The following is a 19072-nucleotide window of genomic DNA, read 5'->3' as shown; positions in this document are numbered from 1 at the left end:
GGGAAACAAAAGGTCCGTAGGAGGACAAAAGCTGCCGAAGAATATTCCTGCTGCTCCCATGGATAATGTCTCCTTCCACAAAGAAGACGGTGTTCTCAAATGGAGATATGTCTATCATCGCGCCATTTTTCCTGAAAAGGAACTGTCCACTGAGGCACTGAAAATTGATGCCATTATGGAGCTTCTTCACGACGCCGAGATGCTGAAGACTGTCACTGGCATTGGAGCATTCTATCCGGCACTGGTCAAAGAGTTCATTGTTAATCTCTCCTCTTCCTTTGATTCTCCAGAAGACCCAGAGTTCAGGAAGGTTTTTGTCAGAGGTCATTGTTTTGAGATCTCTCCTGATGTGATCAACAAGTTTTTGGGTCGAGGGAAGATCATCACTGCTGATCGTGTTCCCTCTCTAGACGTCATCGTGCAAGAAATTACTGGTAATGAGACCAAGGTCTGGCCCTCTAAGGGAACTTTGCCCTCTGCCGAGCTCACCGTCAAGTACTCTGTCCTGTATCGCATTGGCATCGCCAACTGGGCTCCCTCCTCTCATGGGTCCAGCATCACCGCAGATCTCGCTCGGCTCATTTTTCAGATAGGTACTCGCTCCTCTTTCGACTTTGGTGATTTTGTTTTTGATCACTTGGCAAAGCATGCCAAGTCTTTTGCAGTAAAGCTTCCCATCGGCTTTCCCTCTCTTATCACTGGGATTCTGCTTGATCAAAACAAGAACATCCTGAGGAGCTCTGATGTGGTGGGTAAGCGTCCTGGTGCCCTTTCCTTCAGTCCCAAATTATTTGAAGGGAAACATGTTCAGGATCTTATCAGACCTTCTGGCGAGACATCTGACGCGCCTGCGAGCAATCTTCACTTGAGTTCCATGACTGAAGGTGTTCAGAGAAAAGTGGTGAAGGAACTCCTTGAAGAGGTTGAGATTCTGAAAAAGACCATCGAGACTCTCTCATCCAGGAAAGTCATGTGTGAAGCTCTTCTCAAAGATCTTATTGCCCCGAGCTCTGCCACCTCGTCTCAACCAGGTCCTGCCGCTGGGTCTCATATCTCTGAAGCCACTGAAGACTCTGACTCTGAAGAGGATGTGTATGTCTCTGAGAATGATCAGGATACTATTGGTTGATTCGGTTCTGGTCTGTAATATTCTCTGTTCTAGACATCGTTTGCTACTTTTCCTTTTATGCTTCAGACTGATATGTTTCGTTTTGGATGATTGTAAGACAGCTCTATCGTATTTTTTTTCTGCTGAATGATATGCTGTTTTCCTAGTTCTCATTCCCTTTTCAGGCTTTTGTTCCTCCCTCTGTGTTGGTCGATCCTTGCCTTTGGTATCTTTTTGAGGCAATCAGGGGGAGAGGCGTCATGAGGTCATTTATTTTGACTCTCTTTCTGGTTTGACGCTTGATGAGAACTGGTCCTGGAAGTGCTTGCCTAAAAAATAGCCAAAGGGGGAGATTGTTGTTACGTTGTTTTGTTGGCTTTATTTTTTAGTGCAAGTGGTATGGAAAGATGTCGGATGTTATGTTTCATCTTCTGGATTGACATCTTTCCTCGTGTGTGCAGACAGTATTTCAGGCAAGTTTCCAGTTTCGACAGATTGCTTCGCTGGTGAATTTTTGCTGAGTTATTGCCTTGCTGCTGTCTTCATTACAAGATATCTGCCTCGCTGGAGCCTTCATTGCAAGATATCCTCCGCTGCTATCTTCATTGCACGAATATTCTCTTTGATGGAGTCTTTACGTTGAGATATTCGCATGAGGCCGGGTAAGGAAACCCGAGATATCTTCCAGGATTGTCCAGCTGCTATAAAAGCCGTGTGCTCTCCCTTAGCAGCCTGGACACTTTTTGATCAAACACTCAGAGCTCTTAGACGTGCAAGACCGGCGGACTGGGAGGCTGTGTGTTTTGGTTTTAAGTGGTGTACTCTCTCAAACACTATTCTACAGATTGAGTGTATGTGAGATTTGGGTTCTTGTGCCTTTCGTGATTGAAGGTTCACGTGCTTCTGAAGACTGAAGGTCAACCGAGCCAGGAGGTTGCTCGAAGGGTGGAATTGAGACGGAGCTCAAATTCAGGGGGAGTCCCTGTCTAGGTGATCACTGGTAGTAATAGTCTCTAGGTTTTATTGATTTGTTGATTGTAATCAGATATAACCTTGTGTGTACTATTGACTACAAGATAGTGAAAATCCTTTCCACTGGCAGCGTGCCCCCAGACGTAGGTGTGTTTCACCGAACTGGGTAACCATATCCTGTGTACTTTATTTCTGCACTTTTGTTGTTTATCCATATCTGTGTTCAAGCAAGTTGTCGGACACATTGTCAACACATTGTGTGCGACATCTTGCCTTTGCAACTAATCAGAATTTCAAAGCCAATAACTTTTTTTTTGTTCACCCAAAAAGAAAAGAAAAAAAAATTCAGTGAAACCACTATTTCCCCCCAAAAGCTCATACAGAGACAGAAAATTCATCTGTGAGTGAGACAAATAGCTGATGCAAGTGGTAAGCATCGGAGCACCAAAGCCAGCATATACAACCGGGACACCCGGGTCAGTCTAAAAAACAGAAGAAAGAAAGAAAACCATGTTTAAGTTTCAAGTGAACACAATAAGTCATGTAACATCACATTAATTATAACGAGTTATTTATTTATTTTTTTAACCTTTAAGTAGAGGCCGGTACTCCCTATAGCATCTTCGATAACAATCTTACTTCCATTAATCTCGATGGGAAGACTGGAATTTGGTCTACGAATCCCGACGAAATTTCCGTCCTGGTCGTACAACACTACGGATTGTAGATCGCGTAAAAGCATTGATCTGAGTGGCACAAAACAAGTACGATTACTTAAAAAAAACTTGGTATTTTTCTTAACTTTTTTTTTAGCAGCGAGAGAAACATGTAAACTTACATTCCCATAGAGCTTCTTGCCTCCGTTTATCTTGAGCGGTGCTACGGCCAAGTTGAACGGTCCTTGATCATCCTCAACTATCTGTAGCGCCGAAATACTCCAATCGGTCTGGTATATGGTGATCCCAGCGTACCTTAGAGGGTTGTTCACGCTGATCGTTTTCCTTAGTACCTCCTTACCGTTGAGATCAAACAGAGAAAGGTCGGTGTAAAACTGCGAAACCTGGTACATGAATGAAAAAGAAAAAGGGTACACAGATCAAAGTCAAATTATTTATTTAGTTATTGACAAAGAGAATCTATGATTAAGTTGTTGGATGATAGCAGTAATTAGCTTAGGATTCAAGTTATCTTATGTGCACTGATGTTATAAATAGCGTACACAAGAATTAGTCTCGCGTTAAATTGTTTATCTTCTTCTTTCTAACTCTCGTTGAACTAAGTTCGATCCGTGTTTCTTTGCTTGGTTACCAAGAAATCTCTTGTTTCTTAACCCTATTGAAGCAATTTTCGTATACAACATAAATCTATTACCAACCTCTCCAGTGGGGAAGTAATCCATGTAGAATCTGTTGACGTGGACTTCGGTGTTGAAAGCGTCGTTAGGACTGGAGAGAAATCCGGTCGGGCCCAACACGTCTCCCATGAAGAAATTGAGTCCCTGAGGCACGTCCACCGAGCCTTTGAAGCTCCCAGATAGGCGGTCAGACTACCGCCCGCCATTATGAGGATCATCGCTAAGTGCACTCCGATCGGAGCAAACCGACCCGAAAGTCCTTTGAACGCGTACAAACACGGCCCCTTCACAAATACCTGTATAGTGTAAAAGACTTTCTGTTTTATCATCCAGGTCGATTAATGGGATTGGTAAATGAAAAAAGGTGAAAATCTATTTGAATAAAACCTCGTATCCGGACCCCATGAGAATGACGCCTAAATCTCGTATGGAGGCTCTCGGCAAAGAATTTGGTAACGTCAAATAGAAATCAGCCAGAATATGAAATATCCCGTATCTAGAGATATCTAGGATTTTTTTTTTTTTTTTTTTTTTTTATTCAATGGCTTTTCCAGAAATTTCTAGAGCTTTGTATCTTATAGCTTGAGTGGCATTTTTATAATTTACTTAACTTTCAGAGTTTTATGTATTCAATCATGGTGACATGCATGTAATTTCACAACCAACCTTGAAAGTGTATACACTGCAAAATATCGTATATCTAGAATATTCTTGGTCTGATGTTATAAATGGCAATTCTGTAATCTGAGCAGCTGTCATAATATTTACGGCATTTATATAATTTTGAAAAAAAAAGTTGGGTATAATTGTGAGAGAGAGACGTCATCTTCTTTACAAATTGTAATTGTTTTATCAATCAAAAGATATTTTTATCTGTTTGTTCACTGTAGAATGAATAATGTAATTTTAAAACTTAAATAGGCATTTTAGGAAAATATTAGGAGAAAATCCCGGTCACTGTATTATGAACAGTGAAATCCGGGTTTTGCTTTATATATATATAATAATTTAAGATTTAACTGTGACTGTAAAGGGTTTGCAATTTATACCGAGTAGTCGCATGTTTCTTTATTTAAATATTACCTCTTTTCTTTATTGTACTTTTAGCCAAAGTTTCAAATTCCTTTTTTATGTCGTTCTGAACTTCATGATTTACGAAAAAATCGACATCTTGACAGAAAATCGAATAGAAAAATTATGAAAATGGGCAACTATTTACCCTTTCTAAATGTCGTTTTTCATGGAAAACTGAAATATCGATTGGATATTGAACGGAAATATTGTTGTTGAATATGTTAAATATATATACACAATACATGTATTTTTAAATTTTTAAATTTAAGATTTATACTAATAAATGAAACGTTTTAGTATAGAATAGCAATGTTTGAAATGCTGGTTGCCGATGGTCCAAAAAACGAAAACTGATGTGGCTGATGAAAATTGCGACGAAAATAATGTGGAAATTTGAAAAAAATATGTTGACGTAAATTGCGGTAAAACACGAAAATTGCGACGGAAATAATACAATTTCAAATATAAAAAATAAGTTTCATGCACATATAAGTTCTAAACGTACATTATAAGTTTCAATTACAAATACACATAATACACAATCATAATAAGTTCAAACTTCAAAGTCAAATACATATAATAAACACACATAATAAGTTAAAAAAAATATCAAAATCAAGCAGAATATAAAAAACACACATAATAAGTTTAAGCATATTATAATATCACGTACTACCCCAAAAATGAAATTCACTATCATGTTATCATTTTTCATATTTCCGAATACTTGTTTACAAATATATATATATATATATATATATGTGTGTGTGTGTATATATATATGTGTATATATATATATAACTACGATTTCCTAACAATTAAATTCTAATTAACATCAATTTAAAATTTGTAACTTCTCAAAAAATATTAAAACAATGTTCACCATGAAACAAGTACAAACAACATCTAATAAAAAAATTAAAAACATTAAAATTATAATATATATATATATATATGCTGAAAAACACAAATAAACACAATTTTAATGCAGTTTGCACACAATTTTCCGAAATATTGTTGAATTGGCACTAGCTTGATTGGATTTTGGGCAACGGGATCGAAATTGCGGAGTGGAATGTGACGGAAATGACACAATTTTTTGTGTTTTATACCATAGGTTAAACGACATTAATGGATCCAACGACATGAAAATTTCGACGCAATATCTTTGACACAAATGGCAAAACGCACAAGTGGTCGTAAACTTGCCGGACTTCTCAAGTTACTGCAATTTCTATGCAATTTTCATTCAATTTCTCAAAATTTTAAACCTTGCAAAATAGAGCGTCTGGAACCTAAAACTTTACGAAGGGAAAAGATTAGGTATAAAAAAATAAAAAAAATCAAAACATCAAAACAATACTCTAAAATATTTTCATTGTGCTACTCTTCATCATTAGTACTTTGCTGCTGTCATTGCCATGAAAGATCGACAATCGCAACAAATAGTTTGAGTGTCATCTTCATCATGGAGCTCAAAGCCTCAATTGACAACGAGCACTTTGGAAAATAAATTTTGAATCTTAGTAGTGTATTAGATCAAAAAAGAATTTTATAAGAATGTTTATTGACTAAGATTTGAGTGGTCATGAACGACACTCGAACAAGCTTTGTCGTCGAGAAGTGCGAAATTCTCTGGTTTAAGTCATTAAAGCTTCAAACCTGTGCCTTTGAAGAATAAGTACAATGTCATCACAACTTTATAAGGGATATGTATCATAGGTTTATGATGAGCCCAACAATCTATAATTGGCAACTACTTTCTTATGCATAAACTCTTTCAAACTGAATGATAACAAACAAGGTTTTATAAGGGTTATGATTTACTGCTTCGTAGGATTCTGCATTGAAACTTAATGATAACTAACAAGATGTTATAACAGTCACGGGTTCTCTGTAAATTAGTTTTAAGATGGTTATTCCTACTACTTTGTCGAATGGGAACCGTTTACTATTACCTATATCCAAAAATAACGAAGCAACTTTGCCGCATTTTTCTAGTATCGTATCATACATTATTTAGTACCCTTATTTGGATTATTCGTATTCTAATATTTAAATTCAACGTGTAATAGATAATAATAAAAGAAATATATAACGAATTTTTGTAATATTTATTCCTAATATATTTTCAAAAAAATTCTTATAATAATATCTTAATGAAATGACGAATAATTTATTGTAACTAGTCAATTCTCTAATTTCGTTTAAGATTTTAGCAAAAATGTCATTTTATGAAGAAAATAGTCCACCAGGTCGAAGTAAATTAATTAACTGGTTAGGTCAATTTAATTTACTTTGATTTGGTGGACTATTTTCCTAAATAAATTAAATTAACGTACTTGGTTAATGAATTAATTTCGACCTGGTGAACTATTTTTTTTAATAAAATAAAATTTTGATTATTTTCTAAAATATAATTGACTATTGGGTTACTGAACTGATTCTCCTATGAAATGATTGTTTCGGTGCGAATTTCAAATACATTATTCACTTCAGTATCTCATATAGCAATATGTGATTAAGCTGGTTATCAATAATTATCTGTGATACAGTTCGCCATATTATTTTTAAATTTGATAAAGATAAAGATAAGTAAGATTTAAATTTATTCTATAATGTATAGGTATAGGCTAAAGTAAATTAATCACATAAGATATACTGAGGCTTCTTAATAAATGTATAATTTATAAACTATTCCATTAATAGGACGGTTAATATTTATATCGTATTGTCTTATTATGTATTTGGTTAAAATATTATTTTATTATCATATCATGTGGCGAGAAATGAGCAACGAGAAGTTGGATTAGGAGCTGCATATTAATTATACTCTGCCACCGACTTAACTTACTTGATTTGCTCTCATATATAGTCTTGACTAATCAGCCCTAATAGTGATTTCTTGAAGGTAATCAAGGAAAGTGAGCAACGAAAGTCGATCATTCAGCGGCGAAGAGATAGACTCGATCATTCAACGTACGTAAGCAATTCCTTAATTAATTTACCCGCATTTACTGCGATACATGATTATAATCAACCCGAATACAAAACCCTAAATATTGCCGCATTAGTGTTTAACTCGTAAGCTAGCAAGTTAAACCCTAATTCTCGATTAATTTTGGAGAATATCGATTGCATATTGATCCTAGTTCGTTAATAGCTGTGGTGCGATGGATGATTTGTGGAGTGATTTTCCAGCGTTGGACGAGGAGTTCCTCTTCAGCGACGAGTTCAAGAAGAGCGTTCGGGACGAACACGACCTGTTGTTGAGCGAAGAGTTTTCGTCGATTTCAGCCGAGTATTCTTGTGTTACAAGCAACCCTGACGAGGATGAGAAGTCAACGCCAAGATGAGTGGGAGGCGGGAAGTGTATGAAGAAGATGTTGCTGTGGAAAAAGCATTGCGATGCAGAGGATAAGGCGAAGAACAAGTCAACGGCGATGAGAGGGCAAGAACGACCCGGGAAGAGAATGAAGGTGCTCTTGGAAAAGCTTCGCGGAGCCAAAAAGACGATAAAGACAGGCACGACTGTGAAGGAAAGGGTCGCAAAGGTTCTCAAGAACAAGAAAGCCGAGAACGCCAAGGTCCACCAGCTCTTTTTCCCTCATTAGTTAGCTAATTATTTTTTTGTGTTGTTTGTTTCCATTCCATTGGATATATGGTTGTAATTGTAAATACAAACTGAATGTTAAATGTTGAGAGTTAAGTGAGTGTCAACCTAGTTGGGATGTGCTCAACCTCTCATATATCATTCCTTTCTTGATCAATATCAATGAAGTATTATTTTTATTCCATTTTTACATTCATGTTTTTACTACCTGATTATTTATCATTTTAATTTTAATTTTAATTTTTTTTGTTTGCATCAACAGATAATCATATACAATTAATATGCCAAAACGTAGTTTTGTTTCGTTAGAGAGAAATAAACTGGTATAGTTCACAATTAAAGAAGAGTCCAAATAACAGTGAAAAAAAATGGAAGCATGCTAAAACGTGAACATGCTTATACTATTTCCTATTTTATTTTGCAAGTATGGAAAAATGATCAAGACAGCGTTTCTTAATCCTTAACTATACGTACGTGCTTTCATGCTAATAATAAAAAATAAAATAAAGAGATAAAATATCCCTCTTCCCCCTTTCAACTCATAAACACCCCAGGGAAATGTGGTTCCTAAGGAGACAAATAACTAATAATATTAAACTTTAGACAAAACACTACCTATATACTCATTTTTTTTTTGCAAAAATACCACATGTTACTATTTAGTAACGCTGTAACTATTTGCACTGTTAAGTTCAAACATAAATTTTAACAGCGAAAGTATTAATACATAACTAAATTTGTAACACGAGATATTTTTGCCCAAGAAAAAAATGAGTATAAATATCGATTAGAGTATTTGAGCAGTTTTGCCGCCATTTTATTTTTTCAAATGTCATAAAAATTTAACAAGGCACATCCGTGACAACTAGCCACATCCCACCTCACTCTTTTCCCCTTATAAAAACCAAGCCTTGTATTCTTTTATTTTTCATTCAAACCATCACTCACACTTCGACAAAGTTCTAATATCCTCTTTGAAGCTCTTTTTTCAATTACACTATTCCCGTTCTTATATATATATATATATATATATATATATATATATATATATATATATATATATCTTCCCATCTCTCTCAAGCTCAAAACACAAATGGCTTCCTCCACAATGCCGTCATGGACCGACAAGCAAAACAAGGCCTTCGAGCGTGCTCTTGTCTTGTTCGACAAGGAAACCCCTGACCGTTGGGTCAAGGTTGCAAACGCCGTTGGCGGGAAAACTGCCGATGAGGTTAAGGTGCATTTTGAGCTCCTCGTCGAAGATATTAAGTTTATCGAGTCCAACCAAATTCCGCTCCCAAAGTACAAGACCACCGGTGGGTGGTACAAAGAGGTATACCATGCATGGTTGTCAAATATAAGAGTTCTCTTTTTTTTTTCTTTTTTTTTTTTCTAGTCAAACGATTTACAACTACTTTTTCCCATCTAAATAACAAGCCCAAATTTTTGTCCCACGATAGTGCTTACCAAATCCAAAGCTTACTAATGGCTCAATCAGCACTAACTCCTATACTTGGTTGATGTTATAACTTATTTATCATAATATGCTCATTCATTTAATGATATTTATTAACCGTTTGGATTTTCCGATGTTATTTAATTATGTTACAAGCATCGTATAGAATTTATCCAAAAATGCTCATCCTTTGAATATTCTATTTAAAAATAATAATTACCGATGCATTTATTTACTTGTTCAATTATTAAAGAAAGTTCACTTATTAATCTTTATTTATATTTATTTTTATAGGAAATAGCTTCGTCAAAATTTGTGGTTCCTAATAAGGAGACAAATAACTAATAATAGCGGCAAAAATATTAAATGTTTAGATCAAACACTACTTATATACTAATTCCTTTTTTTTACAAAAATACCACATGTTACTATTTAGTAGCGCCGTAACTACTTGCACCGTTAAGTTCAAACATAAATTTTAATGACAAAAGTATTTATACGTAACTAAATTAACATCGGGTATTTTTGCCCAAGAAAAAAAATGAGTATAAATATCGATTATAGCAAACTTTGAGCATTTTTGTCGTCATTTTTTTTTCAAATGTCATAAAAATTTAACAAGGCACATCCGTGACAACTAGCCACATCTCACGTCACTCTTTTCCCCTTATAAAAACCAAGCCTTGTATTCTTTTATTTTTCATTCAAACCATCACTCACACTTCGACAAAGTTCTAATATCCTCTTTGAAGCTCTTTTTTCAATTACACTATTCCCGTTCTTATATTATATATATATATATATATATATATATATATATATATATCTTCCCATCTCTCTCAAGCTCAAAACACAAATGGCTTCCTCCACAATGCCGTCATGGACCGACAAGCAAAACAAGGCCTTCGAGCGTGCTCTTGTCTTGTTCGACAAGGAAACCCCTGACCGTTGGGTCAAGGTTGCAAACGCCGTTGGCGGGAAAACTGCCGATGAGGTTAAGGTGCATTTTGAGCTCCTCGTCGAAGATATTAAGTTTATCGAGTCCAACCAAATTCCGCTCCCAAAGTACAAGACCACTGGTGGGTGGTAAAAAGAGGTATACCATGCATGGTTGTCAAATATAAGAGTTCTCTTTTTTTTTCTTTTTTTTTTTTCTAGTCAAACGATTTACAACTACTTTTTCCCATCTAAATAACAAGCCCAAATTTTTGTCCCACGATAGTGCTTACCAAATCCAAAGCTTACTAATGGCTCAATCAGCACTAACTCCTATAGTTGGTTGATGCCATAACTTATTTATCATAATATGCTCATTCATTTAATGATATTTATTAACCGTTTGGATTTTCCGATGTTATTTAATTATGTTACAAGCATCGTATAGAATTTATCCAAAAATGCTCATCCTTTGAATATTCTATTTAAAAATAATAATTACCGATGCATTTATTTACTTGTTCAATTATTAAAGAAATTTCACTTATTAATCTTTATTTATATTTATTTTTATAGGAAATAGCTTCGTCAAAATTTGTGGTTCCTAATAAGGAGACAAATAACTAATAATAGCGGCAAAAATATTAAATGTTTAGATCAAACACTACTTATATACTAATTCCTTTTTTTTTACAAAAATACCACATGTTACTATTTAGTAGCGCCGTAACTACTTGCACCGTTAAGTTCAAACATAAATTTTAATGACAAAAGTATTTATATACGTAACTAAATTATCATCGGGTATTTTTGCCCAAGAAAAAAAATGAGTATAAATATCGATTATAGCAAACTTTGAGCATTTTTGTCGTCATTTTTTTTTTAATGTCATAAAAATTTAACAAGGCACATCCGTGACAACTAGCCACATCGCACCTCACCCCTCACTCTTTTCCCCTTATAAAAAGCAAGCCTTGCATTCTTTTATTTTTCATTCAAACCATCACTCACACTTCGACAAAGTTCTAATATCCTCTTTGAAACACCTTTTTCTTTTTCACTATTCCCGTTCTTATTATCTTCTTCCCATTTCTCACAAGCTCAAAACACATATGGCTTCCTCCACAATGCCGTCATGGACCGACACGCAAAACAAAGCCTTCGAGCGTGTTCTTGCCTTGTTCGACAAGGAAACCCCTGACCGTTGGGTCAAGGTTGCAAGAGCCGTTGGCGGGAAAACTGCCGATGAGGTTTGTGAAATCCCAAAAAAAAAAAAAATTCATCATTAAAGATTTAATTTTGGTGATGTGATTTTTTTTCTTTTTAGTTATATCTTTACGTGTTAGTATGCATTATTTATTCAGTATGGTATAATCCATTTTATTATTTAAGATATTGTTTCCAAAATATAGTAAGAACGTCTTAAATATATATGTATACACGTTGAAGAGTTTTCTAGGGAATGTATAAATTATACATACATATTAGTATATCTACATATACATATATATATATATATATATATATATATATATATTGTACTCTCAGAATGTTTTGAAAAAAAAAGAAATAAATATATGATATTCTTTTGAGTTAAGACAAAAGCTCTTTATATGTGTTGACTCAGATACACATAAAGAAAGAGATCTGTAATCAAATCTCAATAAAAATAGTGGTAATGTGAATTATACAAATTTATAGCAATATGACGTTAGTGTATACGGATTTATATATAAGTATATGTGTGTCCGGATATATTCATTAAGTATATATACGTAGCAACGTTTACTTTTAAAAGAATTAAAGTGGGGAGTTAATGGCATTAACTTTTAGCTTTTGTGAAAGGTTAATAATTATTAATTTGGAAATGCTACTCTCATATTGGACGTGCATAATATCATTTTCTCTCAGTTCCATACCTCTCCCAAACTCCATTTTCCTTCTTCTCTGCGCAAAACAAAAGAAGCTTAGACCATAGCCTCTTTAAAAAAAAAAATTCCTATCAAACGTTGGGATCTATAAAACATTATGAAGCTTTTCTTTCAACTCTTTCGCAGGTATTTTTCTTTCTCTATGTAGCGTGTCTTTTCATCAGTTTTCTTTTATTACTTTAATTATTCTTCGTATGAGCAATAATCGTTAATTTATTTTTCTGATTTGCAAGACTTTATAGGAAATTGAAATCGTATGATTTTCAATTAGCTACGAAAGTATTTTTGATCTGATATTTTTTATTCCCGAATATTAACATGTTTTTGAAACGTGTATAAAAATTCAAGATTTTTAGATAAATAACTTTTATTTTAAAAATAATTTACGATCAGCATCTAGACAAAAGATCATGTTTAAATCAGCGTAGCTATGGAATTTTTTTAAAATAGCTACAGAAAGGATTTTGGATTGAAATTTTTATACAACGTATATTTATGTGTCTTGTTTGTAGGATAAAAGTTTGATGAATTTTTAGACCAAAATGTTTATGCGTATGAGTGTTATTCCGATACATGTGCAAATCTGTCCCAATTTTTAATAAAACTAGTATTTCCTCTTTATGTCTTTTTATTTGTTTTTGATGATTTAAGATCGATTTTGGTCATGTCACTTGAGAAGAAAACGTTCACGATATTTTTTTCTAGGTTATGTAATTTTCTCAGATTTTATCTCAACGATTTTATTTTCCCGAGATTTCATGGCTATGGGTTTTTTTTTTAGTAATTTTACTTAGCGATGAGTTCTGAATTTTTTTCCGTAAACCTTTTCCCGTCCATAATAGTATTTTTAGTGAGTATTAAGTGATATCCTAATTATTAATCTTTCCTATTAGGTTTTGAACCGAGTAGAGCATTTAAGTGGTTCACGATCAAAGATCGTAATTTCAATCCCCAGGTGAGAACAATCTCACTACAGCACATATTAGTTTTAAATAAAATTATGATGAGTTTTGTGATCCATGACGTGGTTGTTTGATAGTATTATGTGGTTTTGTTAATAGTTATAAGCCACGTGATACATGTTATGATATGCTTAAGTACGATGATATGATTTATGAGTTGTTATATATTATGCGATGATTACATGTCTACGTTTATGACTTTTAGCTTATGATATGTTATGTTATGATAAATGATGATGATGGAGTAATAATGACATGTTTTTAAATTTATATGACATTATGTATGTTGATGTTTGCACATGTCTTTATGCTAAGTAAATTTATGTATGATGTATGAGAAGCTAGTTAACGTTTTCTTGTTGACCTATGTTTTGTTTCATATGCATTGGTAAGCTATGTCATGTTATTTTTTTTTAAGTTAAAATCATGTCACGTCTGATGTTATGTATGATGATTATCTATATTACATGTCATATTTGCATGTCACCTAAATAATAAAGTGAAAAGATAAGTAAGAGAGTCGTACCGCCTCGAGTTACGGAGGTCTACAATGAGAATTTCCCGAGCCGACTTACGGGCCCAAATGGAGAAATTTCTCATATGTTATAAGTTCATAGGATGGAGCAAAGTATGGGACCTTGCAACCCCATATCTTTGTTTCCAAAGTGTACACTGAAATTGGTACGACTACTCTAGGGGAGCCCCGAATAAAATATGATAAGATTTATGTTAAGAAAGACCATTTCATCTTTAGAATGAAAATATTAATAACCGGTTCATGCATTGCATCACTCATCTTGTTTTGTGAGTTTTATATTGTTCTCGCTGAGCGATAGCTCATTTCCACGAAAATTTTACGTATGTGCTGTAGGTAAACAACTTACTGCTAAGTGATGAGTATGGACCAGCGGCATCGATAGCAAAAGGGTCGGGTTATGGTTGCAACTACGTAAGAAAGACTTCCGCTAAGCATAAGATAAATTAGATTTAATATAATTTCTAAAATAAAGTTTTAATATAGATTAAGTAGTATGTTATAGTTTTGTATCATTTTATCCCTAGCTTGATTAACAAATTTATTATAATTTATTTTCTATTAAGTTGGTATTAAAATACTAGTTTTCAAGTAAAGGTTAAAATATTTTCAAGTCAAAGATTTACCATGATCAAAGCTTAAAGTTTAGTTTTTATTAATTTATTTGTTATACTTTCGACCAAGTTATTTTGATAAGGACTAGTGTGATTTTATTGCTTTATGGTATTTGAGAATATATGTATTCGAAAAAAAAAATATAATCCGCGAATTTCCAGATTACGATTTTGTAAGAGTATTATATGATAGAAAAAAAATCTCATATTTTTTTATACATAATTTTTGGATAAGTAAAAGAAGTAAGTAAAGTAAGACGGTCCGAAAAGTCGGGTCGTCACAAGGTTAAGGTGCACTATGAGCTCGTCGTCGAAGATATTAAGTTTATCGAGTCCAACCAAATTCCGCTCCCAAAGTACAAGACCACCGGTGGGTGGTAAAAAGAGGTATACCATGCATGGTTGTCAAATATAAGAGTTCTCTTTTTTTTTTTCTTTTTTTTTTCTAGTCAAACGATTTACAACTACTTTTTCCCATCTAAATAACAAGCCCAAATTTTTGTCCCACGATAGTGCTTACCAAATCCAAAGCTTACTAATGGCTCAATCAGCACTAACTCCTATAGTTGGTTGATGCCATAACTTATTTATCATAATATGCTTATTCATTTAATGATATTTATTAACCGTTTGGATTTTCCGATGTTATTTAATTATGTTACAAGCATCGTATCGAATTTATCCAAAAATGCTCATCATTTGAATATTCTATTTAAAAATAATAATTACCGATGCATTTATTTACTTGTTCAATTATTAAAGAAATTTCACTTATTAATCTTTATTTATATTTATTTTTATAGGAAATAGCTTCGTCAAAATTTGTGGTTCCTAATAAGGAGACAAATAACTAATAATAGCGGCAAAAATATTAAATGTTTAGATCAAACACTACTTATATACTAATTCCTTTTTTTTACAAAAATACCACATGTTACTATTTAGTAGCGCCGTAACTACTTGCACCGTTAAGTTCAAACATAAATTTTAATGACAAAAGTATTTATACGTAACTAAATTAACATCGGGTATTTTTGCCCAAGAAAAAAAATGAGTATAAATATCGATTATAGCAAACTTTGAGCATTTTTGTCGTCATTTTTTTTTAATGTCATAAAAATTTAACAAGGCACATCCGTGACAACTAGCCACATCGCACCTCACCCCTCACTCTTTTCCCCTTATAAAAAGCAAGCCTTGCATTCTTTTATTTTTCATTCAAACCATCACTCACACTTCGACAAAGTTCTAATATCCTCTTTGAAACTCCTTTTTCCTTTTCACTATTCCCGTTCTTATTATCTTCTTCCCATTTCTCACAAGCTCAAAACACATATGGCTTCCTCCACAATGCCGTCATGGACCGACAAGCAAAACAAGGCCTTCGAGCGTGCTCTTGCCTTGTTCGACAAGGAAACCCCTGACCGTTGGGTCAAGGTTGCAAGAGCCGTTGGCGGGAAAACTGCCGATGAGGTTAAGGTGCACTATGAGCTCGTCGTCGAAGATATTAAGTTTATCGAGTCCAACCAAATTCCGCTCCCAAAGTACAAGACCACCGGTGGGTGGTAAAAAGAGGTATACCATGCATGGTTGTCAAATATAAGAGTTCTCTTTTTTTTTCTTTTTTTTTTTTTTTTTTTTCTAGTCAAACGATTTACAACTACGTTTTCCCATCTAAATAACAAGCCCATATTTTTGTCTCACGATAGTGCTTCCCAAATTCAAAGCTTACTAATGGCTCAATCAGCACTAACTCCTATAGTTGGTTGATGCCATAACTTATTTATCATAATATGCCCATTCATTTAATGATATTTATTAACCGTTTGGATTTTCCGATGTTATTTAATTATGTTACAAGCATCGTATAGAATTTATCCAAAAATGCTCATCCTTTGAATATTCTATTTAAAAATAATAATTACCGATGCATTTATTTACTTGTTCAATTATTAAAGAAATTTCATTTATTAATCTTTATTTATATTTATTTTTATAGGAAATAGCTTCGTCAAAATTTGTGGTTCCTAATAAGGAGACAAATAACTAATAATAGCGGCAAAAATATTAAATGTTTAGACCAAACACTACTTATATACTAATTCTTTTCTTTTTTGTTACAAAAATACCACATGTTACTATTTAGTAGCGCCGTAACTACTTTCACCGTTATGTTCAAACATAAATTTTAATGGCAAAAGTATTTATACGTAACTAAATTAACATCGGGTATTTTTGCCCAAGAAAAAAATGAGTATAAATATCGATTATAGCAAACTTTGAGCATTTTTGCCGTCATTTTTTTTTCAAATGTCATAAAAATTTAACAAGGCACATCCGTGACAACTAGCCACATCCCACCTCACCCATTACTCTTTTCCCCTTATAAAAAGCAAGCCTTGCATTATTTTATTTTTCATTCAAACCATCACTCACACTTAGACAAAGTTCTAATATCCTCTTTGAAACTCTTTTTTCCTTTTCACTATTCCCTATTCCCGTTCTTATATATATATATATATATATATATATATATCCATGTATATATATATATATATATATATATATATATATTTTATTGTTAATGAGTTATCAAATAATTGATAACATTCTTTTTATGAAAAATTTGGGTTCCTTAGATTATTGTTATCAAATAATTGATAACGTTCTTTTTTATGAATATGACTTATTCAAAATAACACAATAAAGTTTTTGGCATGTAAATTAATAATATAAGATTAGTTTTAGTTCATATTACATTAGTGACATATCATATACATACACCAAAAAATCAAAATAAAAGTTGCACAAAAATAAAAAAATTATTACAGCCCATAAATTGTTTGTGGTGTTAATTCAAAATATTTATAAAAGGTGAAACACATATTTTGAAATTAATCATCATTCAGTTTCCCTTTTTTGTTGATTTCTTTGTCACTGCATAAAAAAAATTAAAGAAAACAAATTAATTTTGACAATTAAAATGCGAATGATAATTTTTTTGCATATAAAGTAAAAATATGAAATACCTGGATGAGGCGCGTTTTTGTGAATTATTCGAGCTGCATATTAATATTCTACAAATTCTTACTCGGATAAAATTGCATCTTTGCTTTGCCTTCAATTCTTTAATAGGGGTCACCATTTTCTGAAATTTTTATATACATATATTCAAAAATTAAAAAATATTGTTAATATTATGTGTTAAAAGAAAATTTCGTATATTGTTAATTGTGAATATTTTCAAGCTAACTAACATAGTAAAATTTCCAGAATAAATAAATTGATTGTATTATAGATTGTAAATTGTCATTTACTAAACATTTAATATGTTAATTAATAAAGAACTGTTTTACAAACATAATATATAAATTTTGAGAATAAGTAAATTGGTTGTATTCTAGATTTTAAATTGTCATTTTGTAAGAATTTAATACGTTAACAAATAATTGTTTTACAAACATATTTGTAGAAGCTATATGGATATGCCTTCCAAGGTATGTTGTTTGATTTGATCCTTTTAAATTATTTATTATTAATTTTCATATACTAATTATATGGAAATACACAAACGTAATTAAATGAAAATAGAAGCCCAGTTAGAGAGCCCAAACATAAACATAACCGCCATAATAACAAAGGCCAAGTTCAATTAAAAAAAAAAATAGAAAACCAAAGTAAATGAAGAAAGCAACGTGTCTTCAATCCGATTGAAAAAGAAATGAGGTGTTATTTAAAGGGTTTCTTGCTTTAGGGTCACATTAGTGATTAGAACCGCTCAAGGTAAGAGAGAGAGAAGAGAGAGAGAGAGAGAGCGGTAGAGAGGCAGAGAGATAAACTATCCAAAAGATAAAAGTAAATGAAAAGAAGAACAAAATCTCGATGGTGAAGACGAATACAAAAAGAAGAAGATGCGGAAGAGACCAAAAATAACAGGCAGCGTTTGTATAGGTAAAGTTTAAAAATGATTATTCTTTTTCTTCAATTTTATAGAACAATTAATCCCGTTTTCGGATTTGGTAGTGATTTATTTTTCTTGGAATGTTTTTCGATTTAAATTCATGTGTTTGATTTTTTCTCTCTGATTTGTATATATTAGTAATATGTAAGTTTTATGTTTTCTGTTTAGTTTTTCTTAGCTAGTACAATTGTAAGTTTTATGTTTTCTGTTTAGTTTTTCTTAGCTAGTACAATTGTAGCGGATCATTAGGTAAAGAAAATTGATTGAAATGATAAGGTAAAGAGACAACTGTTGTGCTTTGAAATTTGAATCTTGGAACTGACTTTATATATGTTGTTTCTCTTTGAATCATAAACAAAACTGTAGTCGAAAGTAATGAATTGGGCTAGAAATCGGAATTTTATTGGGGATGTTTTGTATTGGCTTTATGTACCGAAATGAAATAAATCAGAAATGATAAGCTTTTATTCAGCTTATGGCTTTTTTCACAGGCAAATGATGCACAGAAGGAATTGAAATGTTGATTATGAGTTTTGATTTGGTCAGAGTTATTTTA

General features: G+C 32.8%; 5 pseudogenes across 1 annotated transcript; 4 read left to right on the top strand and 1 right to left on the bottom strand.

Moving 5' to 3' along the window:
- Positions 1-2754: 2754 nt before the first annotated feature.
- On the bottom strand, positions 2755-3860 carry LOC149387707 (cytochrome c biogenesis protein CCS1, chloroplastic pseudogene; annotated as a pseudogene). The gene is made up of 4 exons (XR_016300990.1): positions 3822-3860; positions 3456-3730; positions 2919-3140; positions 2755-2826 (listed from the first exon to the last, which is right to left on the bottom strand). The product of XR_016300990.1 is annotated as a cytochrome c biogenesis protein CCS1, chloroplastic pseudogene (transcript).
- Positions 3861-9214: 5354 nt separating this feature from the next.
- On the top strand, positions 9215-9550 carry LOC149387706 (protein RADIALIS-like 4 pseudogene; annotated as a pseudogene).
- An 883-nt stretch (positions 9551-10433) lies between these two features.
- LOC149387705 (transcription factor RADIALIS pseudogene) lies at positions 10434-10667 on the top strand (annotated as a pseudogene).
- Positions 10668-11625: 958 nt separating this feature from the next.
- Positions 11626-14936, top strand: LOC149387704 (transcription factor RADIALIS pseudogene; annotated as a pseudogene).
- Positions 14937-15890: 954 nt separating this feature from the next.
- On the top strand, positions 15891-16124 carry LOC149387703 (transcription factor RADIALIS pseudogene; annotated as a pseudogene).
- The last annotated feature ends 2948 nt before the right edge of the window (positions 16125-19072 follow it).

This window comes from Urtica dioica, chromosome 8 (assembly GCF_054948205.1).
Source record: "Urtica dioica subsp. dioica isolate 48M chromosome 8, U.dioica_male_clone48M_v1_H2, whole genome shotgun sequence".
Classification (NCBI taxonomy): Eukaryota; Viridiplantae; Streptophyta; class Magnoliopsida; order Rosales; family Urticaceae; genus Urtica; species Urtica dioica.
Note: the sequence above shows the minus strand (reverse complement) of the source record. Positions and strands in the feature narration are given on the sequence as shown.